The sequence below is a fragment of the Sus scrofa genome, chromosome 18 (genome assembly GCF_054392235.1).
Source record: "Sus scrofa isolate SSC_HxYL_T2T_F1_AM1 chromosome 18, Sscrofa_HxYL_maternal_Yorkshire_Landrace_v2.0, whole genome shotgun sequence".
Classification (NCBI taxonomy): Eukaryota; Metazoa; Chordata; class Mammalia; order Artiodactyla; family Suidae; genus Sus; species Sus scrofa.
This window is the reverse complement of record NC_139400.1, coordinates 23,305,596-23,324,920: the sequence shown is the minus strand read 5'-3', so window position 1 is coordinate 23,324,920 and position 19,325 is coordinate 23,305,596. Positions and strand designations below refer to the sequence as shown.

At 39.1% G+C, this 19,325-nt stretch overlaps 1 protein-coding gene and 1 long non-coding RNA gene across 17 annotated transcripts in view; one reads left to right on the top strand and one right to left on the bottom strand.

The window, feature by feature from the left end:
* CALD1 (caldesmon 1) overlaps positions 1-19,325 on the top strand; it is a 287,937-nt gene that overhangs the window by 118,074 nt on the left and 150,538 nt on the right. The gene's annotated exons all lie outside the window — the stretch shown is intronic.
* Positions 68-7,142, bottom strand: LOC146394930 (uncharacterized). The gene is made up of 2 exons (XR_014833776.1): positions 2,527-7,142; positions 68-2,304 (listed from the first exon to the last, which is right to left on the bottom strand). It is a non-coding gene; the product is annotated as an uncharacterized LOC146394930 (long non-coding RNA).

The window sequence follows — 19,325 nt, the reverse complement described above, 5'->3', positions numbered from 1 at the left end:
TCTTATCTCACCACTTGACTGCCTCTTCGTCCTTTTGTTCCCATATAGTCTTGACTACGTCTCTGGGAGGCCATATTTGTCTGCCATAATACATGCAGGACACATTTCCTACATATTTGAAAACACACACACACACACACCCACACACCCACCACCACCATCATCAAATGTTATATACAACAACTACCACCATCTAAAGGGTCTCAAATGAATCCCTATTGGACTGTCCACTAATTCAGCACCTCTGTCCAGAGTCTAGAACAGTCTCTATCCTACAGAAGCAGCCATACCTAGAACGATTATTAGACATCATCTATGAATGTGTCTGGAATCTTACAGGACACGTTTCCAATATGTGTATGTGTATATACTTAGTGTTGAAAATATTTGGCCTGAAGAAAAAAAGAAAATTTTAGCCAAAGCAACTGTGCATTGCCTTCATTATGACTTCAGTAATTTGGAATTTTTTAGCCTCTAAAGCAATATATACCAAAAGCCTAGCAATGCCTGCCCTAGGCTTAACATATGTAGAAATAAACTTTGAGGCAAAAAAGAATAAATGTTGACTTAGGTCTCTTTCAAATGTAGTTCTTTTTATGATTCACTCACCCATAACTTACAGTTCATTTTGAAAAATTGCTGAAGTTATCAATCAGGATCATGCAAGGAAGCTCCTTCTCAACACTGAAATGAGAAAGGCAGAACATTTTCCTCTTGCAAATTGCTGGAAACCAAGCTTTAGATGTCTGGAATACTTGACAGTATAGCACTGTGTCAGCTAGAAAAAGCTGTTCTCATCCTTTTACTTATTCACTTACTTAATTTAAGGATTTTGATCATAATTTTCTCTCCTTTTTTAAAGTAACCTAAAAATTAATAAATGAGGGAAAAACAGTGAGAGAAGATACTTTATGGAAGAAAATAAGGGTTCTGTTAAAAGTTCTCTCCCTCCTTCCCTCCATTCTTCCTTTCTCCTCCCACTCCTAGCCTCCTTCCATCTCCCCTGCCCCACTCCTTCTAGTTTTTATTTCTTTTCCCATTCAGATGTATTCAGTTGGAAATGTCCTGTTGCCCTTGGGTAGCCACAAGCTTTAGCCCTGATGTCCTTATGTCTCTCTTGCTTAGATCTTTTTTTGAAAGATTGATGATAACCAAAGGAAAAATCAAAAGACTTCAAACACACTCTGCATGATAAGCATATAGTTATAGCAGTGATGCAATGGAAATATCTAGCCAAGGACTCTCCAGTGCGTCCAGCTTGGCTAGAATGATTATCTCAGCCACCCTGGAACTGCTGACCCACCTGTGTTTGAGTAAATAGGAAATGGGAAATCTAGAAGTTTGATTTTTTTTTTTTTTTTTTTTAGGGTTGCACCTGTGGCATATGGAAATTCCTAGGCTAGGGGTCGAATCAGAGCTACAGCTGCCAGCCTACACCACACAGCAACGCCAGATCTGAGCCACATCTGTGACCTACACCACAGCTCACGGCAATGCCAGAGCCTCAACACACTGAGCCAGCCAGGAATCGAACCTGCATCCTCATGGATACTAGTTGGATTTGTTACCACTGAGCTGCAGCAGGAACTCCTGAGCTTTTTTTTTTTTAAACTTTCATGCCTTTTCATATTTCTGCTGTTAGATATGCTGTTAAAATAAAACAATTGCTCTTTCCACTGGGAATATCTTCTAGTTTGCTAATTCTTTTTCCTGAGAGTATTTGCAATGAGGTTTAAGTTTTTGATATCTTGGCTCTTGTATTGTGTGGGTACCTCAGATTCCAGGTGGGTGGTCTCACAGAAAAATGGCCCCAGTTCCTGCTTCATTTCTACAGCTGATAACGTGTGTAACCTTGAACAGACCCCTTGCGCCTCAGGCTTCCTAATTATAAACTGAGAATAGCCTTTTTTCTTCTCTGTAACACCCAGGTAGGGAGCCATGAGATCTTAAATAGAAAGGCACTTCAGGTAGTAAAGTATCCTTAGACATGGTTTTCTTTTCTTTTTTTTTTTCTTTGAAATATGAAGACTTTTGCGGGTTGGTTTTCTTGGAACATGTAAGTTTCATAAAGGAAACTCTCTAGATTCAACGTGCAAAGAATGTGAAGTTTCCAAAAAATATCCTGTGCCTGACAGCTTCAGCTGACTCCTTTTTCTGGGGCTGACCCAACCCAGTTTCAGCCTTTCCTGTTTTTCCTTCCTTCCTTTCTTTGTTTCTTTGTTTCTTTTTTTTTTTTTTTGTCTTTTGTCTTTTTTTTTTTTGTTGTTGTTGTTGTTGTTGTTATCGTTGCCACCCCTTGGGCCGCTCCCGCGGCATATGGAGATTCCCAGGCTAGGGGTCGAATCGGAGCTGTAGCCACCGGCCTACGCCAGAGCCACAGCAACGCGGGATCTGAGCCGCGTCTGCAACCTACACCACAGCTCAGGGCAACGCCGGATCGTTAACCCACTGAGCAAGGGCAGGGATCGAACCCGCAACCTCATGGTTCCTAGTCGGATTCGTCAACCACTGCGCCACGACGGGAACTCCTGTTTCTTTCTTTCTTTCTTTCTTTCTTTTTTTTTTAGAGCTTCTGGGGCATGCACATTCCTTTCCTTACTTTTAAAAGCAATATTGACAGTTATCTGGTTTGGAGACAGTCTGAAACCCCAAGTTGCTGAAAAAGGATGGTTAAAATTGCCATCCAATTTGCACTTTTTCTCTAATGTAGTCAAAAAAGTTTTTTCCAAGCTTTAGCTGAAACCAATGCACATAGTGAACAATTGCAGATCTTAGAATCTTGACACCCTCAGATTCACTAAACTTGATATCCATCAGCATGTAAATGTCTAACACATGTATGTGAAAGTGCTTTGCTTTGTAATATCTGTGATTATAGTATTTATAACCCAATATGTTAAAATTTAAGAATGCTCTAGGAATGTAAGGGGAAGAGTAGGAAAAAAGGAAGTGTGCTTGAGGCCAAGCAATCACATGGATGGGTCAAGCTGTTTGTTTCTATTATTTTTTAAATAAAATTTTATTTTATAATAATAGTTTTCAGACTACAGAAGAGTTGCAAGGATATTACAGAGTTCTCCTATTCCCACACCCAACTTCCTCTATTGTTCATGTTGCTATGGACTTTTGTCCCAACAAATGAGACCTTCTCAATGACGTTATTAACAAAACTCCATACTTTATTTTGATCACCTTAGGTTTCACCTAATGTCCTTTATATTTTTAAGCCCCTTAGAACAGAATAATGTTTTATATACTAAAATTTTTCTATATACATTGTGGAGATATTAATGCAACCCCTACATGCATGGAATTATGTAATCGCATGAAGACTTCCCACCTAAAATACCAAGGCCTCCTCTAGTCTTTGGTTTGTATCCCCTGAGGCTGGAACAGCTCCCTTAGCCTGCTCCACCCTGATGCCAGATGCTGGAACCCTATTGCTGCCGTCAGAGATTGATCATCCCAAACTCTAATATCCAGCAGCCCCTCCAACTCCCACTTTACAGCTTCAGGCAGGAGCATTAGAGTGATAGGGTTTCCCTGGCTGGTGGTGCTGACATTCTGCTCTTAAGCTGTGTCATACCACAGTTACTTGTAAGAGCTTTGACACTCACAAAGGAGAAAAAGGTCTGATCCATGGGTCTCCAACTCTTGAAATCTATAGGCCACTGGTGGTTTCAGCCAGTTTTCAAACACCACCATTTATGAAAAATAACTATTACTAAAGCATAAATTATAGAGGGGCTTTGTCTATAGAAAGCATCTTAGTAGCAGTCTTCCATATACCGAACTTCCAGACTTTCTTTAAGATATGAGTTAGCAGCAGATAATAGCAGAAAGAATCCATTTAATTTGGCCTCTGCCTTTGAACTGCTGGATGATGTTGGGCAGGTAACTCAACCTCTTGGGACATCAATTCATGTAATGAGGGAACTGGACTAGATGTGGATTCTTCCAGCTCTCATGGTGTTTGGATTTGTGACATAATTTTCCCTCACAAGGCTTGTTATTGTTCTTTCTATTTAAGTTTAATTCCTTAATGTTGTTGTACTTTTACTAACAAATCACTTTAAAGGGGGACTAAAAGCTAAATTTAGTTTGGACAGTCATTACAGATGAATCAACTATAATGGAAAAAATAAAAATCATTTAAAAAATAAAAGAAAATTAAAAATAGGAAATAAATTTTTAAAGTAATTACAAATGAGTTGTGTTTAATGTAACCAGTTGTTTGATATGTAATAATTGGTTTGTTTTAAAGTTTATTTTGTGTGGATATATAACACTTACATGCAAATGGAAACAATAAAAAGATGGCAATATATAATGAGGAAATGTAGGTATCTTCTTGGTATCTTCATATCAAAATAAGTAATTGAAGGAATCTATTATCAGTGAGTGAAATTAATATTCTTGACTCAGAAGTAGTCCTTAAAAACCTAATAGCAGCATTATCAGCACTTTGAGTTTGTTACCTATGCATAAACCTGCCAAGAAACACTTTCCGTTAAAGGAATGATAGATCCAACTCTCAAATAGGAAGATTTCCATCAAAGTCAAGGAAGAGGGTAAGAGCTCAAGCCATGGGGTGGAAATGGTTACTAGGTTTAGCCATCTGCTTTGGTCTTTCCTGCTCCGCATGTAGCTATATAGTTTACAGAAAAGTATCTCCAGAGGATCAGAAAGAACAGATTTATAGAACCAGATGTGAGTGAGCATTTCTACAGGTGTGGCTCTGCTGCTGAAAGAACATGTTGTACCAGGGATGGAGTTTCTTATTATGTAATCAATATAAATTACCACTAGACTTTTACAGAGGTTGATAAAGCAAACATGTGTCATTCAGATTGGCCTTCTGGTACATAAAGAGAGCTTGCTTCACTTGGGGCATAACGTGAAAAAATGCAACATTCGGTATTTATAAAAGACTTGGTAGCAAATACCATCGTGGTGATCAGGCAAAGTTGTTCCAGTTTGCACGCAGAGGGAATAGCTAGTGAATAGATGGCAATGGTGTATATATGTTTTTCTTCATCAAGACGGACAAGGAACAGGTCATAAATATTTATAAAATCTTTCAGCATCTGATAGAAAAGGTCCAAGAGGATGAAAATGATTAGAGGACTGGGAAAAACAGGACACAAGAGAAAAGATGAAAAAGTAGAATTAAACTAAGCAGGCAAATGTCCCATTTAAAAGGTAAGAAAGTCAGGGATATTATAAAAAATTAATTTGGTAAACTGAAGAGCATTTTAACAGGATTTCAAAATTTTACACAGTAAGAATAAAAATATTGCTGGTTAACTAACTTTGTGTTGATAGGTTAACACAAACATTTTGTTTGTTTTTTTAAATCTTAATACTTTTATGCTAGATTATCTCAAGGAATGAAAAGTGTTAGTGTTTCTAACACTCTCATTTGCTTAAAATGCTTTTGATTGAGTTTAACTATATTGTTCAAATCTGTTATATTCTCACCGAATTTTTCACGTTTCTTAATCTATTAATTACCAAGCTGTAATTGTCAATTTGCCTATTTCTACTGGTAAAAATTGTCATTATTACTGTTCATATGTTTTAAGGCGCATATTGTTCATATGTGTTATTTCATACATAAAATTCTCCCTGACGGAGTGTTCTTTTCATCATTAATTCACTTTAAATTCTTTTTATCTGCTATTTACATTGCTATACCATCTTTCTTTCTATGATTATTTACTTATTATATAAGTTTTAAACATTTCATTTTTAAATGTCTTATGTATTTTAAAGTGACTCTTTCAAAAAAAAACATAAATTTTCAAATATGGTCAGAGATCTTTATTATTTGATGTATGAGATAAATTCACTATATTTGTTAGGATTGATATATAGGATTTTTAAAATTCTGAAACATAAGGCAAACTTAATTTTAAGTAATAAATTACCCGCATTTTTAGATAATTTTCTCAATATGATGTTCCTCAAGCTTCAGACAATATTTCAAGTTAATTATCTCTAAATTTAAAGCAGTAGGTCCAGGAGTTCCTATTGTGGCTCAGTGGTTAACGAATCCGACTAGGAACCATGAGGTTACAGGTTTGATCCCTGGCCTTGCTCAGTGGGTTAAGGATCCCACGTTGCCGTGGGCTGTGGTAAAGGTTGCAGACGCGGCTCGGATCTGGCATTGCTATAGCTGTGGCGTAGGCTGGTGGCTACAGCTGTAATTAGACCCCTAGCCTGGGAGCCTCCATATGCTGTGGGTGCGGACCTAGAAAAAGACAATAAATAAATAAATGAATGAACAAAGTAATAGGTCCAGTTATTAATCTTAAAAGAACACAATAAGTACACTATCTTCCTTGGGTTTCCAGAATTTCTGTACTCTATGCGGTATATTTATTGTATGACGTATTGCACATATTATTTGCACGGTATAAATATGCTAACTCCTTATCTCACATATTAGAACGTTAATAAGTAATGTCTAACAGTAATAAAGTTACTATAATCAAAACAGCTTGGTATTGGTATAAGACTAGACAAATCTATGAGACAGAAGAGAAACTATAGAAATAAACATCACATTCCCCATTTTTCCAATATTATTATTACTATATAAATATTGCTCCTAGCTGACCACATAGTACATGCTGTGATAACATTTTATTTCTTATACTACTGCCTTTGCTCCCCACCCCTCACGATTTAATAATTACTCAATTTGTTTCACCTGCTTAGTTTTCTGTCATTAATGCAAACATCAAACCCTTTTCAACACAGTCAAATAGATCAGCTAATTTGTCAGTTGCTTTTTTCCTTTAAAGATATCCTTTTTGGAGACTTCTTCGAATTTTCTAGGTTTGTTGCATAGCTAGCTGTTCTACATCTTTACTTCACAGTCATCCTAGGAATTTCCTTCCTAAGATTGATAGGAATTTCCTTTGCATGTGAATTGAAATTTGAATCCTGTTTCCTACATCCCATTCTTCCTCTTTCTTTACATCCCTATTTTGATAAAGAAGATCATTTAGGATCTTCCTGAACATAGAGACAGAGGAGACAAGAATTTTTAGTATCTTTATTTTTTAAAATATCTTAAATTTTTATTTATTAAGTATACCTCAATAAAGCTGGGAAAAGAAAAGAAAAGAAAAAAACTTGAGGGAGCTCCCATTGTGCCACAATGGTAACAAACATGACCAGTATCCATGAGGACCTGGGTTCGATCCTGGCCCCGCTCAGCGGGCTATAGATCCTGTGTTGCCGTGGGTGGCGGTGTAGTTTGCAGACATAGCTTGGCCCTGGCATTGCTGTGGTTGTGGTGTGGGCTGGCAGCTGCAGCTCTGATTCAACCCCTGGCCTAGGAACTTCCATATGCAGTGGTTACGGCCCTTAGTATCTTTTGTTTATCTCATACTTGGTTGATTATTTGGCCAAACATAGAATTCTAAACTGGAAATTATTTTTCCTCAAACTTCTCAAAGTGTCCCTGTATTATCTTCTAGATTCCAGTGTTGATTTTTACATCTGATGTCATTTTGAATCCTAAATATTTGCGTGATTTTTTTTTTTTTTTCCTCTTTGGCAGTATTTAGCATCTTCTTTTCATCTTTAACATTCTGAAATTTTATGACAATGTGCCCACGTATTTGGATTTTCATTCATTCTGTTGAATACCTAGTGGGCCTGTTCAATCTAGAAAAACACATCTTTTAATTTGGGGAAACTTTTTAATATTATTTTGGTGATATTTCCTTCTCATTATTTTCCATATTCTTTTTCTCGCTCCCTCCCTCCTTCTCTCACAGATCTCCTGAATTGATCCTCTGATTTTATATTTTCTCAAATATTTTCTACTTTTCTGTATCTTATTCGAATATCTGGGAGGCTTCCTTAATTTTGGCTTTATATTCCTTGTTTTTAATTATAATACTTTGAATTTCAAAGAGTTCTTTTTTGTTCCTGTTTTGGATGTTTCTTTTTATAACATCCTGATGTTTTTTCAGAGATGCAACATTCCTCTATCTCTTTGGAAAACGTCATTTATACTTTTAAGTGCTCTTTTGTTTCTGTCTCAGTCATCTGGGTTTCCTCTCTGTTCCTGTTTTTTGTTGTTTATGCTTGTCTCTGTCTTTAATTCTTTCCTTAGAATCCTGGTGATCCTTGGCTGGTTGTCCATGGATAAGAGTAAGACAATAAAAAATTGATTGGAAACTTTGAGTACAGGTGCACTGATGGGCCCACAGGCAGGTAATGGGCCAATTTTTTTCCACTGGTCATCATCAAATACATATAATGCTAGATTCTTTTTCTTGAATAAGCTTATCCAAAGGAGACTTTCACGATCACCTCCTGGTAGCTGTAAGCACAGCTCTAGCATTTTGAGGCATTATAGGGCATTTCCTGGATTATGGAGACGTCTGCATGGGATAGTTTCCCATTTGCCTTCACTGGTCCCATTCGGTTTCACTTGTATTAGATCATGTTTCGCTTCATTTTCTTGGCTGGAATTTTTAAGCAAGTAGTTCATATTTGGACCCCATTCTCTCACACAGAAAGGGGTTCCCCCCCTTTCAGTTAGGGTTTACCTCTTGCTGATTGATAGCTTCCCCGTTAGTAGGTTACCATGGGTAGTGTATTCCTACTCCTGTTCGTAGATGGAACACCATTATCGCAGCTCTTGGTTTTATATAGGAGCTTAGTTACCAGTGAAATCTGCCACACCTTTAATCCAGGCTGACCTCTCTGTCTATGAATTTGCTCTCTATTCTGTAACTGAAATATGTTCCTCTCTTGCTTTCAACCTCATTTAAGTGTTTCTAAATATTTTTCCTTTTTTTTTGTTTTTGTTTTTTTAGGGCTGCCCCTGTGGCATATGGAGGTTCCCAGGCTAGGGGTCCAATCAGAGCTGTAGCTGCCAGCCTATGCCACAGCCACAGCTCCTCAGGATCCAAGCTGCATCTGCGACCTACACCACAGTTCACGGCAATGCCAGATCCTTAACCCACTGAGAGAGGCCAGGGATAGAACCCGCGTCCTCATGGATGCTAGTCGGGTTTGTTTTCCACTGAGCCACGATGGGAACTCCTCTTAATATTTTTTTCTTGCAACATTTATGAGTTTGCAGCAGAGTGGGAATACTTCTTGGATCTGCTTAATCCACCTTGTTAAGCAGAAAGCTAAAGTAATTGACTCAAAATTCTTATCTCTTAAAGAGAACTAAGTGAATTATATGCCTTTGTTTGTGTATATGTTATCAATCCTTAGCCATCAATTTTATCTATAAAAAGTCTTTTCCAATAGAGTTTTTATAGTATTTATTTTTCTGTATACATCAGTTAGCTAGTTTCAGCCACTAAATAAACTAGTAATTTTAGGATATTGGCCAGAGGGGGTATTTTTTTCTGGTAGTTTATTTTTATTTTTATTTTTACTACAACCTGGCTCCCAAACAGTAAATCTGATAGATGAAACTGAATGCTTTGGAGTATCTTAATTATTATTGCTACTTTTTTTAACTTTCAAAATTTCACCTATTTCTTCATTCAGCCTACCTTATTAATTGAGGAAAATCAAATTAACCTATTGGAGATTTTGCCTTGAATATAATTTTAAAAGGAAATTTATTGCTTCCTCTGAGATAGCTATGGCAGGAGGAAGATGAAAAGGCAGTGTTCTGTGTTTGTGTGCAGATAGAGAACAGTCATGATGGTCGGAAGAACTAATCCCTAGTCCTTATTTCTGTTTTCCCATGTTCAACTTCTTCAACAGGGATGATTCTCCTAATGGGAGAAATATAAGTCTTGCACCTTGAGGATTATGAGGAATATGAGCTCTGGAAGCTTCGTATTGCACATGTATTAAACTATACAAAATTCTTTTCATGATAGAATAACCGATTTATTAAGGAATCTCCGATCATTGGTGATAAAAGGGCAACATGGCTTTATGTTTTCTCCTATTAGTACCCCTAACTGTTCTTTTTCAGGATGTCTTTGGCTATTCTGGGTCTTTTGTGCTTCCAAACAAACTTTAAAATATTTTGTTTGAGTTCTGTGAAAAATGTCCTTGGTAATTTGATAAGGATTGCTTTAAATCTGTAGATGGCCTTGGGTGGAGTCATTTTGATAATATTGACTCTTCCAATCCAAGAGCATGGTATGTCTTTCCATATGAGTACCCCTAACTGTTCTGTTTCAAACTTCCTTTTATCACAGAGTAGAGGAATCCCTTAAATACACCTCCACCCAGCTTCTAAACTCAAGAAAGATAAATGTTAATTTTAAAATTTGAATCTCATCTTTTAACTGATTCAAAGCTCTGTTCCTACCTCCAGCTCCAGGATAGAGTCCAGTTCCTTAGAGTTATGAGGCTGTGGATTTTGAATAATTTCCTCTCCTTCAACCTGATGAATAATTCTGAAAGACTGGGAGGTGGGGAAAGAGGAGGAAGAGGTCTCTACTGGACTTCCCACAATAATCAGTTGCTATAAAATGACCTAAGCTAATTTGGCCTGGTTCTTTATGGTGAATGTCAGTAGTCTCCAATTATTCGATGTAGGCACTGCTTCCTCTCAGATCACCCCCAGACCAAGTGGTATGTTACAATGGAAACAAGTCTCAGAGACTAAATTCTGCACACATGCAAACATTCATTAACCAGTAGGCACTGGTTAATGCAATTACAAAGGCTGTTCCGCAGACTTGGAGAAAATCTCTTTTTTTAATTGCTCTGACAAACGCTTTATGCAAAAGGTTCACTCTCACTCCCTGCAAATTTGATGTAGCAAATTTGATGACACATCCTGTTAAAAGGGAAACTGATCCATCAAATTTTGATGACAGGATCAGTTTCCCTTCTAGCCAGGCCCCAGTTTTTCATTAAGAAGGGCACAAGACTGAATAGGATTCTAGATTTATGATGCTTCTCCAAATGCAATGCTTGCCAGACTCTTTCTCTGTACACACTAGGATGGAGATGCCTATACAAGTCCTTCTAGCCAACCTAATCACGTATATTGCCATATGAAAAACTATTTCTACATCCTTTATGCTAATGTACAGGCCTTTAGGTATGAATTTAGATAATGGTATTTAAAACATCAGTCTTACATACTTTCTGGAGTATACTCCAGACTAAAAATAAATTTTGGAGTTCCCGTCATGGCACGGTGGAAATGAATCTGAGGTTGCTAGTTCAATCCCTGGCCTCTCTCAGTGGGTTGCTGGTTCAATCCCTGGCCTCTCTCAGTGGGTTAAGGATCCGGTGTTGCTCTGAGCTGTGGTGTAGGTTGCAGAAGTGGCTTGGATCTGGCCTTGCTGTGGCTCTGGTATAGGCTGGTAGCAACAGCTCCGATTAGACCCCTAGGCTGGGAACCTCCATATGCCATGAGGGTGGCCCTATAAGTTAAAAGACAGAAATAAGTAAATAAATAAAAATAAATTTCAACAATGAAACACTGGTCATAACTCTGAGCTCTTTGAAAATAATTGGTAAGGAACTCCTTCCCAAGGGTTAAAAAAAAGCAGGTATAGAGTTTAGGATGTGGAATACTACTCAGTCATAAAAAAGAAACAAATGCTATTTGCAGCAACATGGATGGAACTAGAGACTCTCATACTAAGTGAAGTCAGAAAGAGAAAGACAAATACCATATGATATCACTTATATCTGGAATCTAATGTATGGCACAAAGGAACCTATCTACAGAAAAGAAATAAACTCATGGACATGGAGAACAGACTTGTGGTTGCCAAGTGTGAGGGGGAGGAAGTGGAATAGGCTGGGAGTTTGGGATTGGTAGATGCAAAGTATTGCATTTGGAGTAGATAAACAATGAGATTCTGCTGTATAGTACAGGGAACTATATGCAGTTACTTGTGATGGGACATGATGGAGGATAATATGAGAAAAAGAATGTGTATATATATATATATGTATAAGTGGGTCACTTTACAGCAAAAATTGACAGAATATTGTAAGTCAACTATAATAAAAAATGTTTAGGATGAAAATAAAATAATGCTAAGAAAATAGTGTAACCAGTGGAAAGACTGACTTTTAGAAAGTATGTGTTTGCTAAGGAAATAATATTAAGGCTAAAATCCATGAGGATAATATAATCCACGCAGTCCCCTACTTTTAAGCTAAAATTATGAATAAAATTTTATGTATAATATTGGGGACACACATAATAGACTTGCTACCAATATTGCTCCTGGCCTTTGACTGACATTGCTAATTAAATCTAGCATTCTTTCTCAGGGTTTCAGAGTTCTTTTCGTTGCATTATTCCCAGCAGCTGAAGCTGATAGATGAGAACTGACAGGCAAGAGAGAACCTAGTATAGTACAAATGGTGTGGGGTCTGTACCAGTTGTAAGACCTACTGGACTTCCCATGTTGCTTACAACATCATGTAAGATCCTCAAGTAAAATTGATAAACCCTTTCAGGCTTCCATTTTCTCATCTGTAAAAAGGTAGGGGCATGAGTTATGAGAACTAAATTAAATAATATAAATAACTTAGCACAGAGCCTGTAGAGGTTCAATAAATATTAGTTCCCTCCCCTTGTAGCTTGATTTTTTTTTTTTTTAAACCAAGCTGACATATGTTACTTTCAACTCATGTCTTTTCTAGGAGAACAACACTTCATCTAGAACAAAATGTACATTCAACAGGGCACAGTTGTCTATATTTTGACTGTCAGTTTTAGTTATGTCTGTCATTTTTCATTTTTCAATATGAAAAGAGAGGTTTAGGGTAGTCACATTGGAAAACAAAGACAATAAGATTAAAATTCTCTCAAATCAACTTTGGAGCCACAAAAATATGAATGCCTTGACAGCTTACTCACAGTCGCAAAAGGCTGGGAGCCAACATCTTGCTTTGTATTGCAGAGGTGATGAGAACATATTTTCATTGCTAGAAAAAAAATTAAGCTATACAGACAGAAATGGGACATGAAAGCCAAATTCCACAAGAACACCCTTGAGTTTAAGGATTTTCCCCCCATCTTTTGACAATATTTAGAAAACCAAAGACTATAAACTTTTAAAAGGAATCTTGGATAGCTTACAGATATAGTAAGGTCACCAAACCACTTAGTAGATACTGAATTTTTATAAAAGTGTTTAAATTGATTAATATTATTCTCAGAAGTAGCATAAACTTAAGCATCACAAATGCTTACTAAAAGTGAACATACTGTGACTAGTTTCCAATCGCTATCTAATCAATCCAATCGGCCTAATCCTGCATTGTCAGCAAATAGATAGATCTTGCCGAATGAAATACATGAAATGGTTGGAGATGGCAAAATCTTCCAATGGGTTATCCTTCACTGTCTTCATCAGTGTTTTCTATTTTTTTCAGTTTCTGATATACCTTTGAACTGCCGAATTATGCCTGTTGAAGGTCTATCCCCCCCGACTCCAGCTGGTTATAATTATACCATGATATACTTGCAAGAATATGTACTTTTTTTTTTTTTTTGTATTTTCTAGGGCTGCACCCACAGCATATGGAGGTTCCCAGGCCAGGGGTCTAATCAAAGTTGTAGCTGCCGGACTACACCACAGCCACAGCAATGCCAGATCCAAGCCATGTCTGCAACCTACACCACAGCTCATGGCAACACAAGATCCTTAACCCACTGAGTGAGGCTAGGGATCAAACCCACAACCTCATGGTTCCTAGTCGGATTCGTTAACCCCTGAGCCATGACAGGAGCTCCAAGAATATGTGCTTTGAACACACTATCGGTAGAATAGTTGCATGTCCTTCTTCCAGTACTCAATGTATTTTTGCCCAGCCCCATAGGCCAACAGCGTGTCCTCTTCCATGGCTGCATGGGGTGAGAGCTGCAGTCTGCAACCATTGAACGGGCCAATAGGAGGATCGAACCATAGACTTCTTCATGCATGTTCCTCTTTGTGGTGGCAGAAGCATCCAAGTGTGTGCCAACTTTTTTTTTTTTTTTTTTTTTGTCTTTTGTCTTTTTTTTGTTGTTGTTGTTGTTATTTCTTGGGCCGCTCCCGCGGCATATGGAGGTTCCCAGGCTAGGGGTTGAATTGGAGCTGTAGCCACCGGCCTACGCCAGAGCCACAGCAACGCGGGATCCGAGCCGCGTCTGCAACCTACACCACAGCTCACGGCAACGCCGGATCGTTAACCCACTGAGCAAGGGCAGGGACCGAACCCGCAACCTCATGGTTCCTAGTCGGATTCGTTAACCACTGCGCCACGACGGGAACTCCCTGTGCCAACTTTTGAATGGGGTAGCAGTTTAATGAAACCCAAAACTTGTCTGTGAGATTTGCCTGGGTCTTCAGCCTATTCTCAGCCTTTGCATTCTCAGTCTGAGAACACCTCCCCATCCCCTTTCAGCGGACAGTGCGGCTGCTAGGTATGTATGGGCAAGCCTCCCGGCAGCTCTCAGGCCAAGCAGGAATGACTGAACACCCAAGTTTCATACCGCATTCTCCACAAACGTGTCTAGCAACACAAGCCTTCAGCTAAAACAGAAATGTGTCCTTGGTTCTTGAGTGCTAGTCTATTCATTCTCTACTGACTAAAAGTCAATCCATATTCTCAAGTGCAACCCATATCCCACCACCTCCTTCTTGCCCCAGTCAGAGTGAAGGGAGAGAGGTCCCACAACTTCAGTGTCTATATGTGACATCTGACCAGAAGGGTTTACCACCTTTTCTCTCTCCTTCACCAGTAGGCAGGATTTTCATTGATCATTGTATATCCTGCCCTCGATTCCACTGCCAGTCACAACTTCGGGCCCAAAATAGAGGATCCACAAATGCTGAACTGAATTCAATCAGTTGACAAGAGCCAGGTTCACTGACACTGTTAATACTTGTGATACTATCCTGTCTCTCTGGGGAACTATAAAATAACTGGGGTTGCCAAGTGCATTCAGAATCAGCTGGAGATTTTTGTCAAACTACGCAGGCTGATTATTCTGGTACCTGGGACATTCTGAAACCATCCTGACTTGTTCCTCATCCTGGTTGAGAACTTTTTATTGGGTCAAAAAAGACTGTCTAAGATACACCATTCAGAACCTTCTATTTACTCCTACCCATTTTAATGAAAACCTTGCACTGAATGTGTTTTCATGGTATTTGATGTTTCATTGACTGATAGCTTGGGCACCATGGATAGATTGTCTTAAGTTACATTGAAACAAAACTCTTCACAAGTGGTCTAGTAAAAATCTACTTCTTCCATGGGCTGTTTGTTATGTTTCCTAAACAAGTTATTGTAGGTGGGCCAGTTTCCCTCTTTGCTCACCACTTTCGAAGCCCATTTGGACATGTCCTTTCCCCTGATCTGGTTCTCTCACCCCACTGGCTACAGAGTAGGGGGTTCTTGTTTGAAAGGGTCAAAACCGTCAGAATCTGACACCCAAAATATGTGCTCTTTCTCTTTCTTTCTTTTTTTTTTCTTTTCTTTTCTTTCTTTTCTTTTTTTTTTTTTTTTTTCCTGGAGTCAAAACCCCTGCAGTATAAATCCTTTTTAAATGAAGAAAACAGTGCCAAAAGGAATGAAACATTTTTGGTCCCTCTCCAAAACAGAGAGATAGCACTGAAACAGGAAGTGGATGATTTAAATATCCACTCGGCATCTTGGCAACATATTTATGTTTAAAGGACTTAAGGTTAAAAGGTTTTAGTCTGGCCTGGGAACACTCTATCTTCCCCTAGGGTTTGGTGCTTTAGGGAAAACTTTTAAGCACTTATCAAATATTTGCAATTATCCATTTTCCTGAGACCAGACTCTTACTGGGAATGTCACAGGACTGTGTTCCTGGTATGCAGCAGCCACCTTTACTCCCTTGCTTCTTAGGATTATCTCCTAACAGTCTAGAGTGGCATGGTAGAAAGTTGTTTTATTTCTGTAAAGAAATAAGAGGAGTTCCCATTGCGGCTCAGCGGGTTAAGGACCTGACGTTGTGTCCGTGAGGATGAGGGTTCAGTCCCTGGCCTTGCTCAGTGGGTTAAGGGTCCGCCCTTGCCACAAATTGCAGCATAGGTCACAACTGTGTCTGGGATCTGGTGTTGCCTTGGCTGTGGCATAGTCCGGCAGCTGCAGCTCCAATTCGACCCCTTGCCTGGGAACCTCCATATGCCACAGGTATGGCCCTAAAAAGAAAAAAGAAAGAAGAATGCAGTCTCCAGTTCTACTTCTCCCAAATCTGGAACTACACAGAATGACTGAACAAGCAGAAAGAAAATTGGGGATCCATTAACTTTGTATCCCAGGGACCACTTAAGGGCTTGATCCTCCAGGAAATTTCTCTCACTCCTGTGTAAATTATGTACCTCTCTCCTCTCACAGTGCCACCTGTTCATACCACTATCATCTATTTCCTTTCTCTTTCTTTCCTTCCTTCTTTTCTTCTACCCCTCTTCCATTCCTCTTCTTTCTTCTATTTTTTTTTTTTTTGTCATTCTTTCAGGTAGTGCCATTTGTTAACTTTGGATTTTATTATGTACGAATCAGGAATCAGTTAGAAAGTTATGATCAAAAGAGTGATATAAACGGATGTAGAGTTGAGCTCCGACTCCTGCTTTGAGAATAGAATGGCATGGGGAGGGGGGAAGTGGAGAAGCTGATATAATCAAAAGATAAAGGTAGCTTGAACTAGAGTGGTTGTGATGGAGACAGTGAAATGTGATCCGTTTCTAGGTATTTACTTGGAACATAGAGGCGTCAGGATTTGCTACTGAATTAGAGAGTGAAGCAGAAAACAGGCAGTGGTGTTCTGGAGCCAGCTCGTTAGAGCTCGTAAGAACCAGTGGCTAAATTTTTAGGAATTTTGTAAGCTAGTTGTTAAATGCAAGCCATATGACAAATTAATTATATAAACTTCTAATTAAGTGTTATAACAAAACAAAGGTAATACATATGAAAAAAATCTAATTATTTTACTACACTTTACAATTATCTATGCTCTTGAAGTTACTTACATCTTTTGTGTCTGCATGGAAGAAATTAGAAATTCTACATAATGGAGAGCTGATATCCATCTCTTCCCAACTCAGTGTTCAGTGATGTGAAATTTCAGCTAGAAATGGACAATGGTGGGAGTATTCATTCAGAGAAGTTGGACCTTCCCCTACCACCCACCTTTCAGAGATGAGAGCCTGCTGTTACATGTCTACCAGAAAACCACTGGAAAAAGGAATCAAAAATGAGTTCTAGGCTTTTGGTTTAAGAAACTGAAAGAATGGAATTTTCACTTACCAAATTCAGGAAAAATGTAGGCGTTGTGGGGGTGGAAATCAGTAGTTCTGTTGTGACCTTTTTAAATTGGATGTAACAATTATGTATGTGATTGGAATTGTTAAATAGACAGCTGGCTGTACAAATCTGGGGTTCTGGGAAACGGTCCTGGCTGCAGATGTGTATTGGAGTCATCAGCATTTGCATGGTATTTAATGCGAAAAGACAAGGTGAGATTAGGGCAGTGAGTTAGATAGAGGAACACAGTCTCAGGACAATTTCTGGGGTCATCCAGCATTCGAAGATCAGCATGAAGACCAGAAACCATCCGAGGACAGCAAGAAGAATGGCTGATGGGAGTGGAAAGAAAACCGGGAGGCTGTGATGTGCTAGAAGCTAAGGGAAGAAAGAACTTGCAAAAGGAGGAAGACCGTGTCAAATGCTAGTAGGTAAGACAGGGACTGAGAACTGATCATTGGATTTGGCAATGTAGAAATATTGATGACCCCCCCCCAAAAAAAAAACATGGAGAAAAAGCCTGACTGGCATGAATTCAAGAGAGGATGGGAGGAAAAGAAGTAGGAACGGTGAGTAGAGACAGCTCTTTACAGAACTTTTGTTGAAAGAGGAGCAGAGGAGTGGAATAGTTCTTGAAGAGTCATCGAGGTTAATAAAGATTTTCTTTTCTTAATTTGATATGAAGTCTATTTAGGCGTGTGTGTGTGATGATGGAAATAATCCAATGGAGAAATAAAATTAGTGACACAGAAGAGAAGTGATGATTGCTAGAACAACGCCCTGGGCTCAGTGGAAGAAGATGGAACCCAGAGTGCAAGGGGAAGGGCTGTCCTCAGATAGGATCGTGGACAAATACAGCGTCACTGCAGGAGGAATGGCAGACTCTGGATTCAGCTAGAGGTGGATTGGGAAATGTGGTGGTGGGAGCCTGCGAGGTGTCCTTCTGATTACCTCCATTTTCTCAGTGAAAGAGAAAGCAAATGTATCAGCTAAGCCTGGGAAGGAAAGAGGAGATTTGGGAGGTTTGAAGAGAAGAGAGGATGTTTAGACTTGGGAAATATAGTAGAATTGCCAGGTAACACTAAGAATCCACTCAACATTAGCAGTAGTGAAATTTAAGTAAATCCAGTCAGCTTAGCTGTGAGTTTCCTCCAGCTGGATTCAGCTGGCTGCCTGCTCCATGGAAAGCATGTAGAGTTTAGAGTGATGAATCAGAGGGTGTCATCTGGGAAAGGAGGTGGGTGGCTGAGGTATGTTGGAGGGCAAGATCATTGGAGGAGAGGAACTCAGCGACCTAAGGGGCCAGGGTATCAGAAGGATCATGTACATGAAATTTGAAATTACCGAGAATTACGGCAGGCATCATATTGCAAAGAGTTACAACCAGGAGCTAAAATCTTTTAGAAATGAAGGCGAGTACTGCAAGGATCAGTCAATGCAATAAGGAGGAGGTGGTAGGTAGTATTTTTAGGGAGGAGTGAAGGATGAATAATGGCAACATGGAGGAGCGAGGACGCCTCCTCCACCTCCAGGCTCTGTGATACAAGGGGATGGATGTCAGAAGGATTGTAAATTGTAAGAGACGTATGAGGCATGAAGTTGGAGGAAACATTCAGAGAGTTTGAGATATAGGGTCTCGGCTGATGACTGATCCTAACTTCTAGAGAAATCAGGAAGGGGAATGATAAGGGATCAGAGGAAGAGATGCACAGAGCTGGTTGGGCAGGGGAATATGGATAATGTAGGAGAATGTGAGAGTTTTAGGAGTCTTGCAGATGCAGGCGTGGTACAGTCAGTCCTGATGGTCTCACATGCAGACTGTAATGGTGAGTCTGAGACTTGCTGAGGAGGAAGGGGTTTCTTTCCAGGAACATGCAGAAATCTGGGGCTTTTTTTTCTTTTTTCTTTTTTCTTTTTTTTTCTTCATTCCAACTGAGACCTCGGTGGAGGCTTGGGGAGGGGTTGTTTACTGGGAGCACATAAGGCTCTAGAGACCAGCTTCACTCCTCCATAATGACTATTCCTTCTTTTCAGTACTAACCAGGGTGCAACACCCTGTTTATGTCATTGTCCTCTGCAAA